This window comes from Aulostomus chinensis, chromosome 3 (assembly GCF_037954235.1).
Source record: "Aulostomus chinensis isolate RoL2024-O1b breed Wild chromosome 3, RoL_Achi_v1.0, whole genome shotgun sequence".
In the NCBI taxonomy this organism is placed as follows: domain Eukaryota; kingdom Metazoa; phylum Chordata; class Actinopteri; order Syngnathiformes; family Aulostomidae; genus Aulostomus; species Aulostomus chinensis.
The window spans coordinates 6,127,779-6,140,321 of NC_141322.1; the positions used below are offsets into that span (position 1 = coordinate 6,127,779).

The 12,543-nt window shown below is 45.3% G+C and overlaps 4 non-coding genes and 1 pseudogene across 4 annotated transcripts; all 5 read right to left on the reverse strand.

Annotated features, from left to right (window-relative positions):
* Nucleotides 1–535: 535 nt before the first annotated feature.
* LOC147267450 (uncharacterized) overlaps nucleotides 536–12,543 on the reverse strand; it is a 41,104-nt pseudogene continuing 29,096 nt past the window's right edge.
* Nucleotides 8,921–8,994, reverse strand: trnat-agu (transfer RNA threonine (anticodon AGU)). The gene has a single exon. It is a non-coding gene; the product is annotated as a tRNA-Thr (tRNA).
* On the reverse strand, nucleotides 9,476–9,549 carry trnat-agu (transfer RNA threonine (anticodon AGU)). Its single transcript has one exon. It is a non-coding gene; the product is annotated as a tRNA-Thr (tRNA).
* Nucleotides 10,636–10,709, reverse strand: trnat-cgu (transfer RNA threonine (anticodon CGU)). The gene has a single exon. It is a non-coding gene; the product is annotated as a tRNA-Thr (tRNA).
* On the reverse strand, nucleotides 11,171–11,244 carry trnai-aau (transfer RNA isoleucine (anticodon AAU)). Its single transcript has one exon. It is a non-coding gene; the product is annotated as a tRNA-Ile (tRNA).

Sequence of the window (12,543 nt, forward strand, 5' to 3'; positions counted from 1 at the left end):
GGAGAATATAGAGGGATACAAAAATAGGGAAATTCAAAAATGGAAAAATTAGAGAAATTATTGTATTTTTTTAACATGACTTATGCAAGTGGTGTTCACAGACATGATAGACATTTCCAGTATTTTCAGTTTGTAAGAAAAGTATGTTAATTGTAAAGTTGAATCAAAGATAAACCTCAAATTGAGTTAACTTGCATTTGTAAGGCAACAGAGGAACTTTTGTTTGCAAGTTTAATTGGCCTGAAATGTTTTACAGTGTGTTTAACAGTTCAAACATGAAAAAGATTTGTTGAATTTACGTAAAAATGTTTCTTCAAGTGGTTCCACATAACTTTGTTAAGTAGATATTAACGAAGACGATTGAGTATACGTTACTCTGTGTTGTTTAGTAGATAAACTATTGAGTATAATTCACTAGTTCTAATATACACCTTCTGGTGCAACCTAGACACATCATCAGTGTTGTATCCTGGGGTCACGGGGTGTTTCGGGTCTCACAACAGACACCTTCGCCTAGGCAACCCAGCCGGGGTGATCAAGTCCCGGCTTGTGTCTAGGTAGCTTTTGTGGTCCACGGATCGCCCCGCTTGATCCACAGCCATCTGGACGCCTTCTCTGCTGCGTCGGAGATGTTCTTGATGGCTTTTCTGTGCTGCAGTCCCTTTACTCCCAGCATCTTGAGTGCCCTGCTGAGAGACTGGCTGGCAAATCCTCTGCAACCGACCTCGATGGGGTTGCATCGGGTCCTCCATCCCTTGCTTCGGCATTCACCTGCCAGCTCCTCGTACTTGGCCCTCTTCCTCTCAAAGGCCTCCTCCATCCGGTCTTCCCAGGGGACAGTCAACTCCAGCAGGACCACCTGTCTTGTTGACTCTGACACTAGGACCATGTCAGGCCTGAGTGTGGTCACTGCAATGTTCTCTGGGAACTTGAGCTGTCTCCCTAGGTCGACCTTCAGCTGCCAGTCCCGAGCTGTTGCCAGCAGCCCCCCTGCCTGACTCCGGAACTGCTGGGGCTTCTCCCCAGCCCTAACAAAGGCGATGTACTGCCTTGATGGTTGCTGGCCTTTACTGGTGGAGATCCCTGTGCAGATGGCCTCTGCGATGACCCGCAGCACTTGGTCATGGCGCCAGCGGTAACGGCCATCCCCCAGTACCTTAGGGCAGCAGCTCAGGATGTGCTCCAGCGATCCAGTTCTTTGGCAGAGGGGGCACAGTGGGTTCTCGGCCAAGCCCCAGCGGAAGAGGTTGGACGGACTCGGGAGGACGTCGTACACCGACTGGATGAGGAACTTAATCCGGTGTGGCTCAGATCGCCATAGTTCTGTCCACGTTATCTTCCGGTCAGCTGCCTCCTCCCATCGGGTCCACGCCCCCTGCTGCCGCATCCCTACGGTCCTACTGCAGCGGGCTTCCTCCACCCCTGTTTGGACCTCCTCCTGGATCAGCAGCCACCTTTCCTTCCCCTGGGTCTTGTTGTAGGAAGGTCTTGGGTTACTCCCAAGTCCTGCCCGTCCAGAAGCCACTTTTCCAACCAGCTCGCTGTGCCACAAGCGGGATTCAGCCTGGTCAACCGCCTCTTGAGCCCTCCACTTCCTGCCGGTCCTCACTTCTATGCCTGCCGAGGAGACTTTGGTGTCACTGGAGTCTATGTACAGCAGCACCTCTCTTGCTCGGGTGACCATAAACTCCTCCATCAGACTACTGAAGGGCAGTTTCAGCTTGTTGTTCCTCCCGTACAAGGCGATGCTGCTGAGGCTTCGTGGAAGGCCCAACCACTTCCGTAGAAAGGAGCTGACCTTCCTCTCGAAGCACTCGACAGTGGTCATCGGCACGTCGTAGACCAGCAGTGGCCAGAGGAGTCGTGGCAAAATGCCATGCTGGTAGATCCAGGCTTTAAACTTTCCTGGTAACCCTGACTTATCCACTGCTTTCAGCCAGGTTCCCAACTCCTCAGATGTTGCTTGGAGTGCTGCGGTGTCCTTCAGGGTGCAGTCGTAGATATTGCCTAGACTCTTAACTGGCTTCTCTCCCACAGATGGAATCTGGGTGGCCCCTATTGAGACGCGAAACTGGTCTGTAACCTTCCCCTTCCTCACCACCAGGGACCTGGACTTGGCTGGCTTGAAGTTCATTCGGGCCCAGCTAATGAGGCGCTCAAGGCCTTGGAGGATCCATCTACAGCCCGGGACTGATGTTGTGGTCACTGTCAGATCATCCATAAATGCTCTGATGGGGGGCTGCCGCATATCTGAGTTGGTTAGTGGGCCTCTGCACTCCACCTCTGCTGACTTCACCAACATGTTAATGGCCAAGGCAAACAATATCACAGAAATGGTGCATCCTGTGATAATGCCCTTCTCAAGCCGGTGAAATGTGGATGTTACTGATCCAGAAGTGACTCTCAAACTGAAGCAGCTGTAGTAGTCCAGAATGACGTCTTTGATCTTTCCTGGAATGTGGTGTCGGTCAAGCGAGGTTTCCACCAGCTTGTGTGGAATGGACCCGTAGGCGTTGGCAAGGTCGAGCCAAAGGACTGCCAGATCTCCTTTGCCCTCACGTGCCTCCCGGATCAGCTGGGTGACGACTCCGGTATGCTCGATGCATCCTGGAACCTTTGGGACTCCCCCTTTCTGCACTGAGGTGTCGATGTACCTGTTCCTCAGGAGGAACTCCATCATGCGCCGGGCAACAATACTAAAGAATATCTTGCCCTCGACGCTGAGGAGTGAGATGATACGGAACTGCTCGATCGTAGTTGAGCTCTCCTCCTTCGGAATCCAGACACCCTCTGCATGCCTCCACTGCTGGGCCACTTTCCCTCTTCTCCAGATGACTTTGAGGATCATCCATAGTCGCTTCAAGAGTCTAGGGCATCTCTTGTAGACAACATATGGCACTCCACTGGGGCCTGGTGCTGAATTGGATCTAGCTGCCTTGACAACCTCCTCAACTTCTTTCAAAGTTGGCTACTTGGTGTTAAATGCTTAATGTATTTAAGTAGATATTAATAAAATATATTGAGTGTAATTTACTTTATATTGATAAGTTGCTGTTAATAGAAATTATTGAGTAAAGTTGACTCTATATTGCTGAGTAAATGTTAATAGTAATTACTGAGTATGACTTACTCAGTACTTTCTAGTAATATCTACTTAACAATATAGAGTACATTATACTCAATCGTCTTCGTTAATATCTATTTAACAAAGTTATGTGGAACCACTTGAAGACCACCATGAAGCTGAAAATATAAAGTAACTGAGGCCCAGGCCCCGACTGCTTTGAGAGTCTGTCCGTGTATGTGCCAGTGTAAGTCATTGTGGTGGGTGTCTGTCAGCGGGTTTTTGTTTTAACTCTATAAACCGTGCATAATTTCCCCACACAGGAAAAAATTGACCAATGTACTGTGTTGTCTAACATTTCACAGAACAATCTCAGACAAACACATTAAAACACAAAAACAAAGTGCACCAGTGAGGTGATGGGGTTAATCAGCTGGGTAACCTCCTTGCATTTGAAATTGAGTAAAAAAAAAAAAAAAAAAAGAGTAAAGGAAAAAAAAAAACACCAATCTCTCTGATTGGCAGTGTTTAAAGGGCATCTCCAGTCATAATCAAGGTCCTTCCAAATGATAAATGCCATCTGTCTTGTTGGCTCCAACTTGTAGGCTCTGTAGTGTTCCCAATACCATGCAAAAAACTTTTGGACGATGAGGCTTAATTCACCATGTAAGATACAGAACTGCATTATTTCAGAGAAGTCTGGAAGACCCCCACAAGACCCATGCACAACTATCATGCCTTTCTTGTAGTCAATGCCATTAATAGTGACACTATTAGCAAGGTTCACAGCAGAGACTTCAGGGTACTGAAGAGTGAGAACATGTACAATGTCTTCATTTAGGACATCAATGGGGACTTTTGAGACTTGTGCTACTTTTAAAGGTGATTGTTCACTCTCAGGTATGTTCATGTGATAGCCCACCATTAACTGATGTCTTTTGGCCAATGACAACGTTATGTTCCGAAAATTCTTTGTATTTCTAACAATTTGCTTAAAAAAACTGTTTTGCCTCAAATTGTAAGGTCCATAGAGCCACAAGGGGACTGAAACATTTAATCATTTCTGGATAATGTTCCAGAAAATGATGTTTTGGCAATAACTTTTTTATCAGGACAGACTTCCCGTAAACGTTATTGGTGCTCTGAGATTTTTAACTCCAAATAGTCAATTGTCTCTGCACAATGAACGGGAGCAACAGCTAAATCCACAATATCTTTCAGATCCAAAATCAACTGCCATGCAAGTTCATCATCAGGAATAAGTGTGCCACCCATCAAAGGAAGTAACCCAAGGAGACACCAATTTTCGTGGGCATTGCCACCAATCGTTTGAATCTTAGGGTTTTTTTTTTGCAGCAAGGTTTTTGGGAGCAAATGAAGCTTGTTTGTTTTGTCCCCCCCCCCCCCCCCCACTTGTATGGGAAAGATACAATCAGATTGTTGATGTGATCAAGAGTGAAAAACTTCTTTGAAAAGAGCACAGCAGTGCACAGTTCAACTGGAACTATGCCCTCGAAAAGGTCATGCACAATGTCTGGGGGAAAACCACTAATGACACTGAAGTGAGCTAGACTTTGAGTTAAAACACAAGGTCCTTTCACAGCAAAGCAGCTTTCCCCTTTTTCCTGAGCTTGTGCAATGTGATTCTGATGAACTTCTTTAGTTCTGCGCTGAAATGCTCCTGATCTCACTTCTTTTTCATTAACTTCAAAATTCTCAGCTGTACAGAAGCGAAAGTAATACTTCCCTGAGAAACTCTCAATAAACCCCGCTAGCCCATGTGCCCCAAGATTATCTGCAATAACACACTGTACTGTGCCCTTAATAAATGACCCCAGTTGTGGTATAAACAGTCCGTGCTGCTCCAACGTCACTAGATCATGCAAAAGAGGCTGTAGTATTTTCTCATAGCGAAACACTCTGACATGGTTACTTTTGCACAACAATGCAAGGTAAATTGAGGACAAGGCTGAGTTACTACCATGGAGTAAATAGCCTAGAACCCAGTAAACAGCGCAAAGCTTGTGCTTCTTGCATGATGTTCCTAGAGGATTACACAGTTCGAAGTCATCTACATCCAAGCACAGGGAGATTCTTAAATCTTCTCCTGAAAGAAACAGATTTTTCTTGCACTGTTCATCGTCCAGAAATGAACAGTACAACTGTTGATTTACATTACGGACTGCATGACTGTCAACAACCTTATCAACTACATGCTTATGCTCAAGCAGCTGTAGTAGACACTTGAGTAAGGGAACGTATTGATAGGTTTTGTTTGCCCTAGCATCAAGTACGTATTCAACAGGTTCCACAATCTTAAAATGCTCCTTATATTATTGTTTTCGTTTGAATGATGTAGCTAGTGGACCATCCTTAGCTACTGCTTTTACCACAGGATTTTGAGTAGAAATGGCAGTGATAAGCTCATCAATTATTGACTGGTCAACATGAAGGTCATGCTTTTTTAAAACATTACAGGTTACACTATTTGCTATAGGGACAGCAGCAGAGGAGAAAATGAAGTGGTCTTCAAGTACCACGTCAACTGTTGAGCTTGGGACATGTGAGGTGATCTCCAACTTTAGAAGAAAAGACACCAATTTATTAATAATTTTATCTTCTAGATTCTCATTTTTGTCTGTTTCAATTGATTGCTGAAAGTCTAAATCAGAAGCTGTTTCTGCATGATCAGTGTGAAATTCATCAGGTGAATGATCCTCATTTGTAGTATGACTTGTCACTACCCCAAATTTTGGGTCGTTCACTGAGCAAGTGCTGTGCTCCTGTTTTTGTGGGATTTGAATGTAGCATATATGTTTGATTTAAAAGAACAATCTTTATACACACATGTAACAGTCTCGAATCGTTTCAGATGGTTGTAAATGTGGGAAAAGTACTCTCTGTTTGAGGATATGGCACTTCCTGGACACAAAAAGCATGTGTATGTTTTTATCTCCCGATGTTTTGGTGCAGCATGTGATCTACTTAAATGTGTTTTAAGAGCATTCCAGGTCTTGAAAGAAAATGGGCATTCAGAATATGTGCATGGGTATGGGTGCCTTCGGCCGAAATGACCATGTGCTAATTTGTAGTGCTTTCGCAGCTCGTACCTTTTATTAAAGCTTTCAGAGCACTCCTTTGCATTTCCACATAACCTAAAGAAATAGAGGAAAGAGTAATCAACATTTAGAATAATTTGTTGCTACTTTACATTTCTGAGATAGTCAAAACACAGTGAAACACTGTCCTATCATATCTAAAGCAATCACAAATTTATTAACTTGAGAATGATACTCACACAACTACCACTTTTGTATTGCTGGCTTTTTACTCCTCTCCCAGCAGGCAGTCACACCTTGAAAGCAGGACGTCTGTTTTGAGAACATAATGACACAAATATTGTGAATAGAGTTCAGAAGAACAGAACATGGAGTTTTAGTGTTGTGAGATGTATAAAACTGCCAATATATAATTCTACTGGCAATGCAAAAACAACATGCTATTTCTGAGTGAAAGGCTTTTGTAACATTCACCTAAAACAAAACACTAAAATTACTGTTGACAGGCCCGGTGGTTCTCCACTTATTTAACAGATAATTCAGTGTTTTAAAGTGCATTTGTATGAGGTACAAATAGCCTCCAAGTAAATAAGATGCAGCACATTGCACTCTGCCCTTCCTCAGTCAGTCACAGCAGTGAGAGTGCTGAACAGAGAAACAGCATTCTGCGCTGCTGTGTCTTACTGGGGAAACTTTTTACAAAATTTAAACACCTGTACTGTTTTTTAACTATATTTTTAAAATTTTAAACTTCTGCTGTTTTTTTAACTTATATTTTTACACATTTTAAACTTCTGTACTGTCACGATCCCTGTCTCGTGTTTCCTGTTTTATTTTGTAGTCATGTCCTGTCTTCCTGACCTCCCTCCTGTGATTACCTCATGTGTCTCACCTGGGTGATTGCACCACCTGTGTGTCGTTTCCCCTCTTGTATTTAACCTGTGTCTCCTTAGTTCCTTGTTGGGTTTGGGGGTGTTGGACAGGAGGGAGGATACAGGTGGGATTATGGATGATAGGTTCACGATGGCAGAGTTGGTGAGGACTATAGGTAGGGCTAAGCACACGGCTCCAGCGGCGGATCAGGTGGGGTATGTTATGCTGAAGCACTTGGCTGAAGGAGCACTGGAGGCACTTCTGGGGATGTACAATAGGGTCTGGGAGGAGGGCAGGATACCAAGGGTGTGAAAAGAGGCAGTGGTGATTCCGGTTAGGAAGCCAGGGAAGAATCCCACTCAAACTTCAGGATATAGGCCCACAGCCCTTACCTCCAACCTGGGTAAGGTTATGGAGCGGTTAGTGTGTGATAGATTAACGTATATGTTGGAGAGGGGAGGGGGGTTAGCTGGGTATCAGAGTGGCTTTAGGAAGGGTAGGAGCACTATGGATGCAGTGGTGAGGTTGGACAATGAGGTTAGGAAGGCTCAGGTAAATAAGGAGTCAGTTGTGGTGGTGTTTTTTGATATTGAGAAAGCATATGATATGATGTGGAGGGAGGGGGTGTTAATTAAACTGCACATGCTGGGGGTAGGAGGTAGGGTGTTTAACTGGGTGAAAGATTTCCTGTCCGAGAGGGTGATACAGGTTAGGATAGGGTCTGAGGTGTCAGGTGAATACACAGTGAGCAATGGCACACCACAGGGCAGTGTAATTAGTCCACTGTTGTATAGTGTTATGATTAATGATGTGTTTTCACGGGTAGGTGGGGATGTAGGGAGAGCACTGTTTGCTGATGATGGGGCGCTATGGAAGAGGGGTAGGGACTTAGCACATGTAGTGGGTAAAGTACAGGAGGCTATAGATGTGGTGGTTGAGTGGGGCTATGAGTGGGGGAGCAGGTTTTCCGTAGATAAGACGCAGACAGTGTTCTTTACTAGGAAGAGGGATGTGGGTGGTGAAAAGCTTAGGATGTATGGTAGGGAGTTAGAGAGATTGGGGTCCTTTAAGTACTTGGGAGTAGTTTTTGATAGTAAGTTGACTTGGGTGGAGCACATTAGGAGGGTTGAGGGCAGGTGTAGGAAGGTGATAAATGTGATGAGGTGTTTGTCAGGTAGGGACTGGGGGCTAGCTGTGCGGCACTGAAGACGATTTGTATTTCGATGGTGAGGGCGGCACTAGATTATGGGTGTATAGTGAATGGGTCGGCTGCTAAGTGTCACTTGCGGGTTCTGGGTGTGGTATACAATAAGGCACTGAGGGTGTGTTGTGGGGCACTAGGAACGACACTGGTGGTAGCACTGCAAGTGGAGATGGGTGAGATGCCCCTGGAGCTAAGAAGGAAGCAATTAATTGTGAGGTATTGGGCTAACCTGCAGGGTCACTCAAGGGTGCCTCTGACCAACAGTGTGTTAGATGAGTGTTGGGAGTACGGGAGGGGGGGGGGGCACAGGGAGCACTTTGGGAGGATAGGGAATGTACTGGCTAGGGAGCTAGGAGTAGGGCACATTAGGGTGAAGTCTAAGAGAGCAGGTAAACGCCTTGCAGCACGTGGGGGAATTTAAGGGGAAAGCTGCAACACATGAAGACTGAGAGAAACTAACTAAAAAAAAAAAGCAAGGGTTTTATTTCTAATTTGTGGTTCAGAATTGTCAAGTGGACTCAACAAGACTGCTGGGGTGTTGTTAGGCTTTGAAAAACGTCATGCAGCAAGGTGCAACATGCCATGAAACTCGATAAACTTTTAGTGGAAATGCTAACAGGGATGCATAGTACTTGGAGCACTGGATTTACATCCCAGCGCTCAATTCAGTCTGGTCGGCTTCAACACATGGAACCTGAAAGAGACATGCTTGAAGGCAAAAGGCACTACTGGGCTTTGAACCCAGGATCTCCTGTTTACTAGGCAGGGACTTTGACCAACTAAGCCACAGCGCCACGAGAGTGTGCACGCGCAATTGGGCTGTTCTCAAGTTTCTTTGAAAGTGATCAGAATACACAGCTCAAAAACTTGAACATCAAAATGAGGATGCCAGTTCACCATAAAGTCAAAAATAAAAAACAAATTAATCAAAAATGAATGCCCTGAACTCATAAGGACACACTTGGGTTTCATCGTGAGTACAATAAACAAGCATCTTTCCGCTGAAAGCCATGGACGCTCTATGTACTCAAGGGTTTTATTTCTCATTTGTGGTTCTTAATTGTCAAGCGGGCTCAGAAAAACTGCTGGGGTGTTGTTTGGCTTTGAAAAACAACAGGCAGCAAGGAGCAACGTGCCATGAAACTGTATAAACTTTTAGCGGAAACGCTAACAAAGATGTACAGCACTTGGAGCACTGGATTTACATCCCAGTGCTCAATTCAGTCTAGTCAGCTTCAACACATGGAACCTGACAGAGACATGCTTGAACACGACAGGCACTGCTGGGATTTGAACCCAGGATCTCCTGTTTACTAGACAGGCACTTTGACCAACTAAGCCACAGTGCCTACGGAATTCTGAAAGGGAATCTCCAATTCTTTCGACTTTAGTCCGAAATAAATAACAATAACAACAACAACAAATACAACCAAAACAATAATAATAACGAGATTGTCGAGCAAACATAATAGGGTCTTGGCGCCGGAGTACCTCCGGGCTCAGGCCCGAATGAAAACAACAGCAAGTGTTCAGAGGACCAATGCTGAGATCAAGGAGCAGCTGTCTCTTCAGCGCCTTTGTCTTGGCTGGCTCAGCCCATGAAATAGACTATGTGTTCCAAGTTTCAGAAGTCTTCATTTCAACATACGGTGTTGCCGGTGTCGGGACAACTGACAAACTCAGAAGAACCTCGACTGCACGCATTAAATGTTTCCCTCGCTTTACATTTTGGCGCACCCATGGCTCAAAAACATATCTGGTTTGTCTTTCATGTTCGGAGAATGTCATACAGTGTTGAAGGGCATTCCATCGAAAAAACAATTCAGTAAATGCAGACCGTGATGAAAATCTTTCTGTAAATCTCCCCGAAGGATGGGTAATCTTATTGTGCGGATGTAAGCTCACTGACAAACAAAGACACACCCCCAATTTAATGTCTTGCTTCGAGACGATCACGCTTTGTGCATACTTCCTCCGCACAGCTGAACAGCCCAGGGCCCGCGTTTCAGACGTGTCACGTTTGGCAAAACCTGCGATGGACAATGTGCCCAGACTGCTTCTACAGTGGATTTCCCATGGCTATGGTGTTTGGGTCATGTGAATGTTCGATTACATTGTGGTGTTGTCCGTACCTTTTTAGCAGCCCGTTGACTGCAAACGCTGTCTGTTTTGAAAATTGACCGTAGTCATTGTGCCATGCCAGTTCCGACTCTCTGCATGGCTCAATCTGCCCTCTACAGGGTAATGAACCTTTTGTGAGAAAGAAAATGCCTGTCCATTTTTTGGGAACAGAGTGTCAGGCTTAGAGGGAGCCATCGTTATTGTGGAATCCCAAGCATTTTCTAGGAAAGCCAGGCAACACCTTTCTGCATGTGGGGGAATTTAAGGGGAAAGCTACAACACATGCAGACTGAGAGAAACTGCCTCAAACATGCAGGCACCGCTGGGATTTGAACCCAGGATCTCCTGTTTACGAAACAGGCACTTTGACCAACTAAGCCACAGCGCCACGAGACCATGCACGCGCAGATGGGCTGTCCTCAAGTTTCTTTGAAAGTGATCAGAATACACAGCTCAAAAACTTGAACATCAAAATGAGGATGCCAGTTCACCACACAGTCAAAAATAAATAACAAATTAACTCATAAGGACACACTTGGGTTTCATCGTGAGCACAATAAACAAGCCTCTTTCCGCTGAAAGCCATGGTCGCTCTATGTACACAAGGGTTTTATTTCTCATTTGTGGTTCTCAATTGTCAGGCGGGCTCAGCAAGACTGCTGGGGTGTTGTTAGGCTTTGAAAAACATCAGGCAGCAAGGAGCAACGTGCCATGAAACTGGATAAACTTTTAGCGGAAACGCTAACAGGGATGCATAGTACTTGGAGCACTGGATGTACATCCCAGCGCTCGGTTCAGTCTCGTCAGCTTCAACACATGGAACCTCACAGAGACATTATTGAAGACGAAAGGAACTGCTGGGATTTGAACCCAGGATCTCCTGTTTATTAGACAGGCACTTTGACCAACTAAGCCACAGCGCCTACACAACGCCCAACGGGAATCTCCAATTCGTTCGACTTTGGTAGAACGGCAGCTGGGATGAGTGAAACCGACTGTACCCGGACCTTTTCAGTCTTGTCTGGCATGGACAATTTGCCAACGAAACAGTTGCTCTTTCCTCCTTGAAGGAACGGTAGCTAAAAAGACAGCAATGTTGATGCTTTTTCAGGGAAATGATGGAATAAACACCACTCCTATCAGAATTTAGACATGGTGGGGGGGGGGGGAGCAGCACGTCTAACCTGAGGGGAAAGAGCAAGAACCGTCCCTGGACGGGCTCGAACCACCATCCTCTCGGTTAACAGCCGAGCGCGCTGGCCGATTGCGCCACAGAGACCATCGTCCACCTTGCCATCTTTACAAGAAATCAAATAATTCTGTGTTCACATAAGCCTGAGCGAAATGGTGCATTAGTCTGAAATAATAACAAGAATAACAACAACAACAACAATAATAATAACGAGAGTGTCGAGCAAACATAATAGGATCTTCGCGCCGGAGTACCTCTGGGCTCAGGCCCGAATGAAAACAACAGCAAGTGTTCAGAGGACCAATGCTGAGATCAAGGAGCAGCTGTCTCTTCAGCGCCTTTGTCTTGGCTGGCTCAGCCCATGAAATAGACTATGTGTTCCAAGTTTCAGAAGTCTTCATTTCAACATACGGTGTTGCCGGTGTCGGGACAACTGACAAACTCAGAAGAACCTCGACTGCACGTATTAAATGTTTCCCTCGCTTTACATTTTGGCGCACCCATGGCTCAAAAACATATCTGGTTTGTCTTTCATGTTCGGAGAATGTCATACAGTGTTGAAGGGCATTCCATCGAAAAAACAATTCAGTAAATGCAGACCGTGATGAAAATCTTTCTGTAAATCTTCCCGAAGGATGGGTAATCTTATTGTGCGGATGTAAGCTCACTGACAAACAAAGACACACCCCCAATTTAATGTCTTGCTTCGAGACGATCACGCTTTGTGCATACTTCCTCCGCACAGCTGAACAGCCCAGGGCCCGCGTTTCAGACGTGTCACGTTTGGCAAAACCTGCGATGGACAATGTGCCCAGACTGCTTCTACAGTGGATTTCCCATGGCTATGGTGTTTGGGTCATGTGAATGTTCGATTACATTGTGGTGTTGTCCGTACCTTTTTAGCAGCCCGTTGACTGCAAACGCTGTCTGTTTTGAAAATTGACCGTAGTCATTGTGCCATGCCAGTTCCGACTCTCTGCATGGCTCAATCTGCCCTCTACAGGGTAATGAACCTTTTGTGAGAAAGAAA